General features: G+C 47.8%; 1 protein-coding gene across 4 annotated transcripts in view; it reads left to right on the top strand.

Annotated features, from left to right (window-relative positions):
- Fer1l6 (fer-1-like family member 6) overlaps window positions 1-12,517 on the top strand; it is a 148,651-nt gene that overhangs the window by 13,709 nt on the left and 122,425 nt on the right. The window contains exon 1 of one of the 4 annotated variants that reach the window (XM_013507933.1): window positions 4,591-4,723. The exons of the other annotated variants lie outside the window; for them this stretch is intronic. The gene's annotated coding sequence lies outside the window, so the exon portion shown is untranslated. Of the gene's footprint in view, window positions 1-4,590; window positions 4,724-12,517 lie in introns of those variants that run through there. 4 annotated transcript variants of the gene reach the window in all.

The raw sequence follows: 12,517 nt of genomic DNA on the forward strand, positions 1-12,517 counted from the left end.
TCCCCCTCCATCAAGGAAGTTATCTACAGACGCACAGATGCACTGCACATGGGATAATAAGTGAAGTGGGATGTATGTATGCATCACAAAATCATGTGTAGATATTAGATACAGTTAGCATAGGTCCTCCGAAAAGTGGATGCTAAGTCAGCATCAGTGTGCTGGAGGCTTCCCGGGAAGCACTTGGGAAGGAAAGAATAGCAAAAGGCAAGGAGACTCTCCAGCCTACGGTGCAGGTCTGAAGCCTGTGATGGAGGAGAGAAGGGAGGAACAGCAGCAGGATAGGAGGATCCTCTAGGCTGACAGGGGGGCTTGGATCCCAAGCCACCATTAAAGGAGCTCCATGTCTTCCAGGAAGGAGCCTGAGTTAGTTCCCTGGCTGTGCATCAGCTGTTAGCTGGGAGAAGCCCAACGGACTTGTGGCCTCTGGTGACTAGGCCGTCCATTGGTACTGCTCCTGCAGCTGGAGATCGGAGTGCATAATTTTGTGATCCCACCATTTCCGGCTGTGCTTTCGTTAGAGAGTCATTCAAGTCTCCTGGAACATGAATGGTTACTCTGCCTCCTAGGGGACTTCTGCTTTCAGCTGTTGTGACACAGAGCCAGGATGGAAAGCTCATTGTAACCTATAAAGCAGTCCAGGAATATAGGGGATTATGATGGGGATCAAATATATCTGCTGCTGCCATGGCATTGTGCTCCAGGACCCCAAGGCACCGTCTCACTCTGTGTCCCAGATTTCCAGGCCTAGCATGGTGCTGGGCATCAGACGGGTCCCCAGTGAGTGTTTGCTGAATGATGATAACAAGTGTTGTGAGTTCTGTGAGGAAACAGGCTGTGACTGAGCTGTGTGTGGGCTCATGCTACACAGAAGTATGGTCTCTCTGGCAGGGGTATGGCACGGGGAGGGTGGTGTGTGGCTTCTGGTGTCTGGATCCCAAGGAGCTGCTTGGTGGTGAGGGTCTCACTCTTTCCAGAGTGGAGAGGGTTGGAGGAGAGGCTTGCAAATTTGCTTTGCGATATGTTCTCCCTTTTGCATTTAAAAAATAAACCTGAAATGACTTGTACTAACTATTCTCAAATTGATTGTTGTGCAGCATTACCCTAACCCCTCCTCAGTTCATTTGTTCACATTACTGACTGCTTTGACTTCGCCAGCTCATCCTTTCTCCTCTTCAGGGAAGGTCTAGCTGGACTAAAGTTCTGAAGGGGCAAAGGCAGGAAAGAGCGAAGGCAAAGAAAGTGAAGGTGATTTATTACCAGGCAATTCCTTAAAGAGTGGAGCACAGCCCTTCCATCTGGCTCTAATTTCCCCACAGGAAATGAATAGCTTTGCTTCTCTTTTTTTGTGTATTTCTTTGCACCAGCTCATCATTTTGTCTAACATATATCTGCGTGATGAACCAAGGAATAAATGATTGTGTCTGCTATATGACGGGTGCTGGGAAGACATGGGGTACAGACTCACACCCTAATAAAATTACAACCGATGAGTGATGAAAAGAAAATGCACTGGGACTCTGGAGAGCTTAGAGCCAGGGGAGCTGCTAAGCCTGATCAGGGAAGACTTTCCTGATCCTGCGAGGCTGGGTAACCCAGAATGGGCCCGCGTTAACTGGGCAAAGAGGTGCCTCGGGGTCTGTGACTCCAGGAACAGAGACCTGGAGGAAGGCGTGTTCAGGTCATCACTGCAGGAAGGTTAGGTGGCCCAAAGGTGGCAGGATGGGGAGAGGGTGAGGGAGGGGCGCCCAGGATGCAGCAGGAAGTGAGGCTGCAGAGCTGTCCACTTGGCATTTCCCTACAACCTGCCCTCATATGTGGCTTTGACTGTCTACCATGTAGCCAGGTGATCTCCGTTGAGATGAGGTATATTGGTCTCTGAATCAGACACAGTGGGCTCAGGGCGAAGGTACTGTTCTGCACAAAGGAGAAATATATTCTAGCAGGAGGATTTAATTTTTTCAGTCTTGGACACTGAATCCAGGGACCACTTATTTTAAGACAAGCTCTCAATAAGTCACTAAATTCCTAGCTCTGATTTGAACTTGTGATCCTCCTGCCTCAGCTTCCCAGAGTACTGGGTTTACAGGTGTGCAGTAGCACACCCAGTTTAGGAAGAGGAATGAAAGCTTCAAATGGAGACTGCTTTAGGGTGTGAGCACCAATAAGAGAGGCTGCAGGGCATTTTGTGAATTTAAAGAATAGACAGGACAAAGGGAAGAGGCTTGGTATAGAAAGCCCTTCCCAGTCCTCCTTGCGGCCCAGGAAGTTATATTTGTAATCCCATAGAAAGGTTATTGGAATTTTAGTGAGTTAATTCCAAACTACCACTTCCAGTGCAATCTTACGGGAAGAATAAAGACACTAAGGCATATTTGTAGTCATGGGGAGCCAAGGGGTCCTAAGTTTAGCCACAATGATGGCTATCCAGAACAAAGGCCCTGACCCAAGGCCAAACCTGGGTTTTATTCATTCATGAAGAAGGGAGTGGCTCGAGGATGAGTGACTATGAGAGTGGCGAGAAGTACATGAGCACTGTGAGCTGGGCTAGGTAGGAGGCCCAAAATCATCTCTGCAATATACAGAGAGAGAGAGAGAGAGAGAGAGAGAGAGAGAGAGAGAGATGCAGAAAGAGTAATCTGCATAACACAATTGAGATAGTATCTAATGTTTTGGGGTCAGTGCTTCAGCTCTGATGTGTAATCTCTCAAGCCCTAGGAGTCATAGCCTCTATCTCGAGGCTGACCCCAGCCAACAGCGTGAAGCATTGGCTCTCCATCCTGCCTCGTCCCAGCTCACACATGGGAACAATGGGTGGAGGTTCCAGGGAAACACACCTGCTGTTTTCAGACTACCATCAGCACCTGGGCTGGACTGATATGCATTGCTTAAAGCCAATTGAAGGGATGAGGAAAAGTCCTAACCAGCTCTTTGCACATCAATACATGGAAATAGGGTCAGGCTCAGCCAAAATGGAAACAATTGCTCCTCCTTCAAGGAGAGTCACCCAGGAGGTACTCCTCAGCTTGGTTCCCTTGAAAGAGCACTGGGTGTGTGTGTGGGTCCTAGCCCTCACAGTACCAGGGTAACAGGAAGCCCAGCTCACCTCACCTTTTCAGTAAGAGCTTTCCCCATGTGTGGCATTAATGCGATTATTTCTGACCTTCTGTGATCTTGGTTGGAAGTAAATCTACCAAGACCCAAAACAGGAGGAGGGATGCACTGCACACCCTGCTTTCTGTGTGTGAACCGCTGAGCCAAGCCCCTTTCCTTGGGGTGCCCTTCAGGACCCCGGTAGAGCAGATAGTGAGGACTCACTGGGGATATCCAAGGATGCTGCCCCTGATTACTGCTCAGCCTGCCCCAGCTTCACCTTGGGAGCCCCTCCCCTTAAACCCAGGCCTGACATCTTCCTTGAGGCTCTGCTCCTGCAGGCATTGCTGCCAGAAACCACCTGTGGGTGGAACTTAGAACCCCTCCTTTCCTGGGGCACCATGGAGTCATGCTGGAGGAACTGAAGAAAGTGGTGTATTCACTTCCTGGGTTGCTGCAGTGGACTCTCACAAATGCAACTTCTTTCCTCACACTGATTTGGAGGCAGAAAGTCTGGGATGAAGGGCAGCCTGGGCCATGCTCCTGTGAAGACACCAGGGAAGGAGCTGTCCTTGTTTCCTCCAGTTCTAGATGCCTCCAGCTTTCCTTGGCTTGTGGCTCCATCACCTCAGTCTCTGCCTCTGTCTTCATCTTCTCTGTGGCTTCTGCTTTAGTGACTCTTGTGAGAAGACTTGCCATTGGATTTAGGGCCCACTGGGTAATCCAGAATGATTTTCTCCTTAACTTAATCACATCAGCAAAGACTTTTGCAAATAAGGGCACATTCACAGGTTCTGGAAGTGGGTCTATCTTTCAGGGGGCCAGTATTCAACCCACTCTTGGAGGGGATTTCAGAGGCATTGGACCCACCACGATGCCTTCTTTTTATTTTACCCATTCTTCTCCCGGATAAACCCAAACCTCTTTGACATGGCATCAGAACACAGGGCCAGTGAAATGCCAGATGGAGGCTCAGCTGTGGGGAGAGAGCCTTAGTCCAAGCCAACACTTGCCAGCCTCGCTGGCTCAGTGCTGCCATCTGTAGGTGGGGCATGTGAAGACACTGCCATTGAGCCTGTGGGAGGAAGGCTCTAGGAAGGCTTGTGTTGTCTAGACACATGGATGGTGGTCTCACAACCTGGCCAGAAGCACAGTGATCAGTCAGCTCCAACCTTCATTATTAGCATGTGTGAACAGTGAAAACATTTAACAAATGTGCGGCAGATGGTGGAAATGTTAGAAATCCCAGTGGCTGGACGGGGCTTCTGGTCCTCTAGAGGGCTGGACTCTTTTGAGCCTTGATCGACCTTTCCTTTCCTGCTTGGGGTAGGACTGGTGGCAGCTGCTCCTCTCGGGACCTGCCCTGAGGCTTCTGTGTTTGCTGATTGGAGTCCTGGGATCTGGCAGCTAAGCTGAGCAGAGGGCGTTTGGTATCAGAGTTAGGGCACAGCCAGGCACCTGCACTCAGGAAGTGCATTTCCGGGGAGTGACCTGCCCTGCAGGAGGGACAGCCCAGTGTCTGATCCCCGAGCCACTGGACTGCTGGGTTCCCCAGGGAAGTTTCCCTCCTTCCCAGACACCACTGAATGCCGCCCCTCCTGCCCAGCTGACCTCCTCGGGTCCAGAAGTGGTGAGTGTATGCATGCATGTGTGCGTGCGTGAGTGTGAGCGATCAAGCAAGCGAGTGCTTTGGGGTCAGTCAGGAGCCTGTGGTCAAGGTGAGGCCACTGCTTTTTCTCTTGATCGAGCTCTGCTCATAGCCTCTGCTGCAGCCTGGGCTGTAGGATTCCCTTGCTGGTGCCGCTCCTCTGCTTGTCCTTAGAGATCTGGGCATCATGTGGATGGGGCCTCGGTCACCGTTTCCCTCCCCTGGGGCCGGGGCTCCATCCTTCTTCTTGGCTTGTCTGTGTGGCACACGCCATGCTGTATGCTGGGACTTTACACAGCTGTGGGAAGTAATGCATTCAGTCTATGTGTACGTTCACCGTAGGACTTTCTCTTTATGATTTTGCTCCCGTCATCGATTGGGAGCAGACAGGTCTTCCTCACTGCATGCACAGTTTGTCATCAACAAATCCTTACTGTCATCTTATTGTCATCAACAAATCCTCCTGATTCACAGGATCAAGGTCTATGACTGGGTGTGACTTTAGACCCTTCCTTTCCAGAGTTTCCTAGATGAGCCTGGGATGGGCAGGACTAGGAAACTCTCATGGTTGGGACGCAGCACCTTTTGGGCCCAAGCTGAGGCTGAAATTCCAAGGATAGTTACTCCGAAGAAGTCAGCAGGATGTGAGGGCTTCCTCCTGCTGTGCAAGAGATTCACACCCCAGTTTCTGAAAAAGTAATTTAAAGAGAACCTACACACAGCCTTGAGAACATTTGGCTGAGGCAGGGAGAAAACGTTTGCTTCTTGGCCCGTGAGTCTCTTGCAGAGGCTTGCTCTGGCGAGTGGTTCTGTAAGGCTCCCCAAAAGGCCTGCCAGGGTGTGGGCTGTGTAGTTGAAGATGAGCTTTCAGCCTTATTTCCCTCTTTCAGGGCATCAGCGAACACTGAGGCAGTGAAGCTCTAGGGGCACTTTTTGTTCCTTCTGAGGTTTTTTCTGGGGTGTGGGTGACGATGCTGTTTGGAGTAATTGCATGGAGCCCCATATTAGATTTCAAGAATTAGCTGATGTAGACAGTTTCACCCAGCTGCACTAATCAACATTTTTACGGAAATCTGAGCAGCTTGAGTGACGCTTTCTCGGTTGCAGAAGACATTAAAGAACTCAAATGTGTTGAAGGGGGAAGATCCTTTGCGGGTCCTACCTGAGAAAGCATAGTTGCTCATTTTCAACACCTAGCTCCTTTTGATTTTAACACATCAATGCATTTTAATGCACTTCCCTTTATTTTTCTTTTCTCAGTACACAGAGGAAAGTAGTTAGGCCATGACGGGTAACCCCTTGGAGAATGTTGAGTAAGGCACAGGCGTTCTGAAGTCATGCTCTGCTGAAGCAGCAGTTTTTGAGCAAATGGGAGCTGAGTGCACGTGGAGCAGGGCAGCCCAGCCGAGGTTTGGCGGGGAGGTGCTCTCTGTGGTCTAGGGTCCTGTCAGGTGAGCACAGGACAGATGGATGCCCAGAAGTCCTAGCCCTTTTATTTTTTATTTTTTGTTTTTTTTTCTGGTACCAGGAATCGAACTCATGACGTCGCACTTGCCAGGCAGGCGCTGTGCCGCTGAGCTAAATCCCCAGCCCCTCCTAGCCCTTTTAATAAACAGATTCATGACCTCTTTTCTCTGGACCTCAGTTTTATCATCTATTGAAGGAATAGATGGATCTTCACTGGTGTTTTTTCAATACAAAAACGTGTTTATTTAATAGTACTTAGATTTCTCAATATATGTAAATAGATGAAAATAGCTCCTCCCAGGTTGAAGGTATGATGGTCAGACGAGTCCAGCTGCTTGGCCTGCCTCTTTCCTGCCTACTTCTAAGCACTTGGGCAGATATTTGGGCTTGACATCTGCAGACAATCAGTCAAATACCTGGAATGATTCTTTCAACCCCTTTAGCTGAAACCCTTTTCTGTAATCATTCTGCCCAAATGTAGCTGCAGTCTTTACCATTTCATCTCTTCCTGACCGAAGCGGCACTGTCACGTTACAATTACTTTGGCCTATTTTGTCTTGGAGGAAATAATGAAGAAGGCTCGCTCCTCCCTGTTGCATGGTTTGGGGCGATGTGTGGCCCCAGATCATCATGCTGTGAGAGGTGGGCTCTTCATTGTCAGAGGCTGTGAAAAAGAGACTGGGTGTCATTTGACAGAATTTTATTCATCTGATTAAACAAATACCTCTTCCATGACTAATCAGTTTTCTGTTTCCATAACAAAATACTTGAGGCCAAGTAAATTTCAAAGAATAAATGCTTATTTGGTGCATAACTTTGCAGGATGGAGAATCCCAGGGCATGGTGTTGGCGTCCTTTTGCCATCTGAGGGCTTCTTGCTGCATCAGAACACAGCAAAGGGCATCACATGGTGAGGCAGAGCCAGGGTGCAAGCTCCAATCTCTCTTCTTCTTCTTCTAGAGCCACTGATGCCATGATGGGCCCCACCCTCGGGGTGGGATCTAATCCTATTTATCTCCAAAGACCCTACCTCCAAATGCTGTTGACATATGAACTTGGGGACTAAGTTGCCAACCCTTGAACTTCTGAGGTCACATTGAAGTCATAGCAAATACTTATTATGTGCCAAGTTCTAAAGTAACTCCTACACTTTGCTAATGGGAAGTAGACACATCCATCAACAGTATGTAAGTGGGTAACCTGCCTTGAGTACAGATCAGTGATATTGTTTTTGCTACTCAGAGTAATTGCTTAAGCCAGCTTGAAGAATAATGTTCAGCTCATCTCTAAATGTATGCCTTCCTATCTTGAATTTCCCTAGAAGTATGTGGAGAAATTTTGTTTTCAAATACTAGACAGAGACAAGATCACCCCATGAGCACACCAGATTTGGCTTCTGGCTCTCTCTTTAAAGGGGGTCCTCATTAAAAAGGATAAAGGATGACGCCAGACTTCTTCAGCCTCTAGCACCCTGGTGTGTACTGGGATGTGTAGCCAACGCAGAACAAAGGCCACTGAGCCGGGAGGGGTTCTGGTCTCGGTCCACCTGGACCTGCCCAAACTTTCCTATGACTGTCTAGCCCTGGTGTTGGGCCCTGGACACCAATCCTGAGACATTTATCATGATGACACCTTCCTCTCCCCCATCATTAGGAGGTTCTTTGTTTTTTTTCCAAACAGTGAACATCAGTTGGGGGCAAAAAAAATTAATCCAACAGAAATATTTCTAACACTGGACCTCAAAGAGGTCCCTGTCTCTGTCTTGCAGGGGACCTTGTCTCCTTCACCTTGCCTCTTTCTTACTAGCCAGCGTCTGAAATCTGAGGTCATATGCCCATGGGCAGGTGGAGGCAGAATCTAGGTCAACACACAGAAAGAGCCTTGTCCCTGAGACCCACTCACTGTGTAGCTATGGCTCTAATGGGGGCCACTCAAGTGACCCATCTTGGAAGAGGATCTGGGGCAGCTGCCCTGCCAGGCTCCGCTAGATAGAGAAGAACCCGGCAGCTTATAACTGGCAGTTGTAGTGTTTCACCTGGCTGAGTTCCTGGTGTGAAGACTTGGGTGGGAGTGGTCCAGGTGTGAATGGGAGTGAAAGCAAATGGCAGAGGCAGGGGCTCAGTGAAATACCCCAGTTAAAGCCCTTTAACGACGCCCTGTTGTGCGTAGGATGAATCCACGCCCTTACCCTGACTTCTTTCTGCATGTTCTGCTCCCCAGCTACCTCTCTGGGCTTGGACCTCTCCTGTCCTTCCCTTCACTCTTCATGCCAGGCAGCCAGAGGGAGGAAGGTTTTGCTTTGCCTTTGCATTTGTCTCCAGACCCACACACTTGCTGCTCCCTCTTGCCGAGGCTTGGAGAGAGGCTCCTTTGATGCCATCTCTGAAGTGGCCACCGTAGGGTACTGTCCAGGCCTGTGGAGAGTGCAGGCTGGCTGAAGGCTGGCGTGGACCTCCTGCCTTCCTGTGTGGTGCTGGAGGGCAGAAACCTTCCGGATCAGGGCCGGGAGCTGCTGGAACTCACCAGCGCTGAGGTTCACCGAGCCCTCTCAGGCCTGCTAGCAGCTGCTGCTCCAACGCTGGCTGTGCCTCTACTCTACAGTCCACTTCATGAAGAAGGAACTTCCTTGATTTTATCCTTTTACAGCTTCAGGTAGCTGCTAAAACATTAGAGCATCCCACCAAAATTACGCTCAAATCTCTATATACTTCAGAAAAAACAGTGATCAAAATAATCAGACAATTACAAAGGTAGTGAATTCCTCATCCCAAGCGATAGTAAAGAAATATAGTAGATTGAAGTTAGTGGGGATGCATGTAAAGGAATTTTTAAGAACCTTTCGAGCTCTGAGATGCTGTGACTTTCCAGAGTGCATGATCTTTTACATGTAGTTATTGTCTTTCTTGGAACCTCAGACATTAGACTGATGTGAAAGAAACAATCATGGTGTGGGGCACTAGGTGTGTATTGCAGCCAGCAAGGTTATGTTCTCTATTCTGGCTTTGTGTCTCTCATCAGAGGTTTATGGGGATATTTAAATTCTGGAAAAGTTCCTATGGAGGTGTTATTTTATGGATGCAGAGAGGAGGGCTGGAGATGCTGGTTTGTAAATGGTTGATAAAATGGAAGGCTTTTGGATGACTTCTGTTTGTGGACTGGAGATTGTGGGAAGCAGCATGAGATGCTGGTCTGATATGTGCAGAGTGAGTCAAAGGAAGGCAAGGGGAGCCAGACTCAGAGCCAGCTGGAGTGGAGGGTCTTTCCAACCACTCTGCCCTCCTGAGGTCCAGAGGGAGGTCCATGAAGCATCTCTGCATGGCTGGCTGGCTTCATCTGAAGTTTGCCTGTGCCCACTGTTTACCGTGACTTTGAGCAAGTGGCCTCAGCTCTTCAAATGAGTCTCTCTTCTTTAGCTGAAGCTAATATCGCCTCCTGTCAAGGTTGCTGTGGTCAGTAAAGGAATGATAGCAGGTAAAGGAATCTGATACACAGTAGGTACTCAATACATGCTCATCTCTTCTCTGCTTCCTGTATATTACTCTCTTTTATGACCCAGTAAGAGTGTCACGTCCTCCAAACACATGCCTTGATCCTTCTAGGCCCATATAAGTCATTCTTCCTTTGTTCTCCAAAAGCACTTTGGCATTTATCGAAAGTAAGTATGTTCTTGATAGCACTTCTCATACTGTGCTTGTAACCATGTAGATGTCTGCATTCCCAACCTCACTGACACGTCTCTGAGCTAAGGAGCCTTCTGAAATTATATTTGTGAGCCAGGTCCTAGCACAGTGCTTGGAACATGAAAAGGCCTGGTGTACTTTTATGGAGTTGCCATAAGAATGGGTAGTAGAAAAATAATCAACCAATAAAATATATTTAGGCATGATAAAGGAAAGAAAAAGAAGAATGCACAAGAAAAAATGCTTGAGAAATGGTAGAGGCTGAGGCTAGATGGCAGGGAGAGCTGATGCACAAGGTACAGATGGCTTGCCAGGCCCCAGTGTGAATAATTTTCTCTTGCTTGCAGTTCCAAGGGAAGTGTTTGGGGCAAGACTCAGCCACCGACATTTTAAATTATTGTCTTTTCTCTGGGTTCTCTCTCTCTCTCTCTCTCTCTCTCTCTCTCTCTCTCTCTCTCTCTCTCTCTCATCTTTTTGGGACAAGGTTTCACTATGCAGTTCAGGCTGGCCTTGAACTCACTTTGCAGCCCAGGCTGGCCTCAGACTCACAGTTATCCTCCTCCCTCAGCCTCCTAAGTGCTGGGATTACAGGTGTGCACCACTGTGCATACCATGGGCTCTTAAACTTGGAAAAATTTTTAACTCTTTTCTGTTTCATAATGCTGTTGAAAGCAGAAACACCAAAATGATACCCATGATTTAGAGGCAGTGAACAGCTTTATTTTACACCAGTGGTCCTGGCCGAGATCATTCCCCACAACAAAGCCAGATGGCCAGTGCTTGTGGGCTAGCACTTTTATATGATGTATAAGCAGTAACTACAAGGTGAGACAGAACAGCCTGGCAGTTGTCTGATTAGCTAGCAGGGTGAGATCACTGGTTACAAGACTAGATTAATGACTATCAGTTATAAGACTAGATTAATGATCATGAAGCTTGTTATAATCAGACATCCTGCATGTTCAGTTACACTGTCATGGTTACAAGGGTCAAGAAAGTAATTACAGAGCCATGAAGCAGTTACAGAGCTAGGTAGTCTCAAAAAGAACAAAGTTTTAAAGGAACAATTTTTCTTGCGCAGTGTTTCCCTTTTAGTAGGATACATTTTTTTAAATAGAGAAAACAAACTTCCAATGAATTCTTGTGGGGGCTTTCTATCTGTATGTTTCATTTGACCCTCCATCTATGCACAATCCAATTTCATGAGCCCTTCCATGTGCCAGGCATCATGCTGGACACTGAGGTGCAGACATGAGCTAGGCAGGGTTACTGCCTTCCAAAGCTCAGCATCTAATAATGGAGAATGATGCTTTTGCCATCCATGTCCACAGCACCAAAAGTGAGCTCCAGAAGGAATTTCATAGATTCTCCTCTTTACCTGATGAAGCTGGATGATTTTCACTTGTAACAAAATCTAAGTCAGATTTTTTCTAAGTCAGATTGCTGAGCCTTCAGTTTCCTAAGATTAGAACTATATCCTTCTGTTTCACCCACATGTCCCCAACCCAGTGAGAAATGGACTTGGGCATCAAACAGGGATGGAAATCTGACCTGCTGGTAGGATAACTTAAAGGAAGCCACCTGGACTGGAGTCCAGACAGAGTTTCATGTGCTTCCCTCTGAATCAGATGGACTCAGCAGCCCAGCCTCAGTGGTTCACTTTTGCTTGGTGGGAGGAGCATAAAGTAGAACACATTCCCAACCTCACTGACACGTCTCTGAGCTAAGGAGCCTTCTGAAATTATATTTGTGAGCCAGATCCTAGCACAGTGCTTGGAACATGAAAAGGCCTGGTGTACTTTTATGGAGTTGCCATAAGAATGGGTAGTAGAAAAATAATCAACCAATAAAATATATTTAGGCATGATAAAGGAAAGAAAAAGAAGCTGCCATTCTGTGGGCAGCTGGACCAGAAATGGGAAAAGCCGCATGGGTAGATCAACTCTGGACTTGAATGCTTCCCAGAAGAGGAATGTGTGCCAGTGAAGTCCCTGCTCTTCATTCACTGAAAAGATGTTCAAGGAATTTAGGGGAGGATGAAGTTTAGGGGGTCAAGAGAAGCAGAAAGCTACAAGTGTGAGAGTTTGCATTATTTGTGCTGGAGCAGAGAGAGCTGGTTGTTTCAGGTGTTTCAAGGTTACCTGAAGTCTATTTTTGGCTTCAAGGTTGGTGCCTAGGTGTTTAGAGAGCAGAAGGCAGGGATCAGATCAAACTGATGTAAAGAGGTGGAGGAGGAAAGAGGAAGCATTTATATTTCAGAAGCCCAGCAAGAGAGAGCTCCAGGATGTGGGAGGATCCCTATCACTGACATCACATGCCAAGATCAGTTTCTGTTTTCCTTGTACTCTAACCAGCCTGGTCTTGTGTGTGTGTGTGTGTGTGTGTGTGTGTGTGTGTGTGTGTGTGTGTGTGTGCGCTGATGCTCAAGATGAGGCCATGCTCTAGGATGAAAAAGGGTCCCAGCTCTTTGGGATGGCCTCAGCAGGGAGCATTGCTGTCTTGTGCATCAGGGTGGGTGAACCTTGCAAACATCTACCACTTTGCTTTGAAGTGTTTGGCAAATACCTCTGACAGTCTATGGATGGCTGGCTTAACCTGGCTTTACTTTACACAGCATGGCTCCAAATTA

Source organism: Chinchilla lanigera, unplaced genomic scaffold (genome assembly GCF_000276665.1).
Source record: "Chinchilla lanigera isolate Chin_1 unplaced genomic scaffold, ChiLan1.0 scaffold00139, whole genome shotgun sequence".
NCBI classification, from domain to species: Eukaryota; Metazoa; Chordata; class Mammalia; order Rodentia; family Chinchillidae; genus Chinchilla; species Chinchilla lanigera.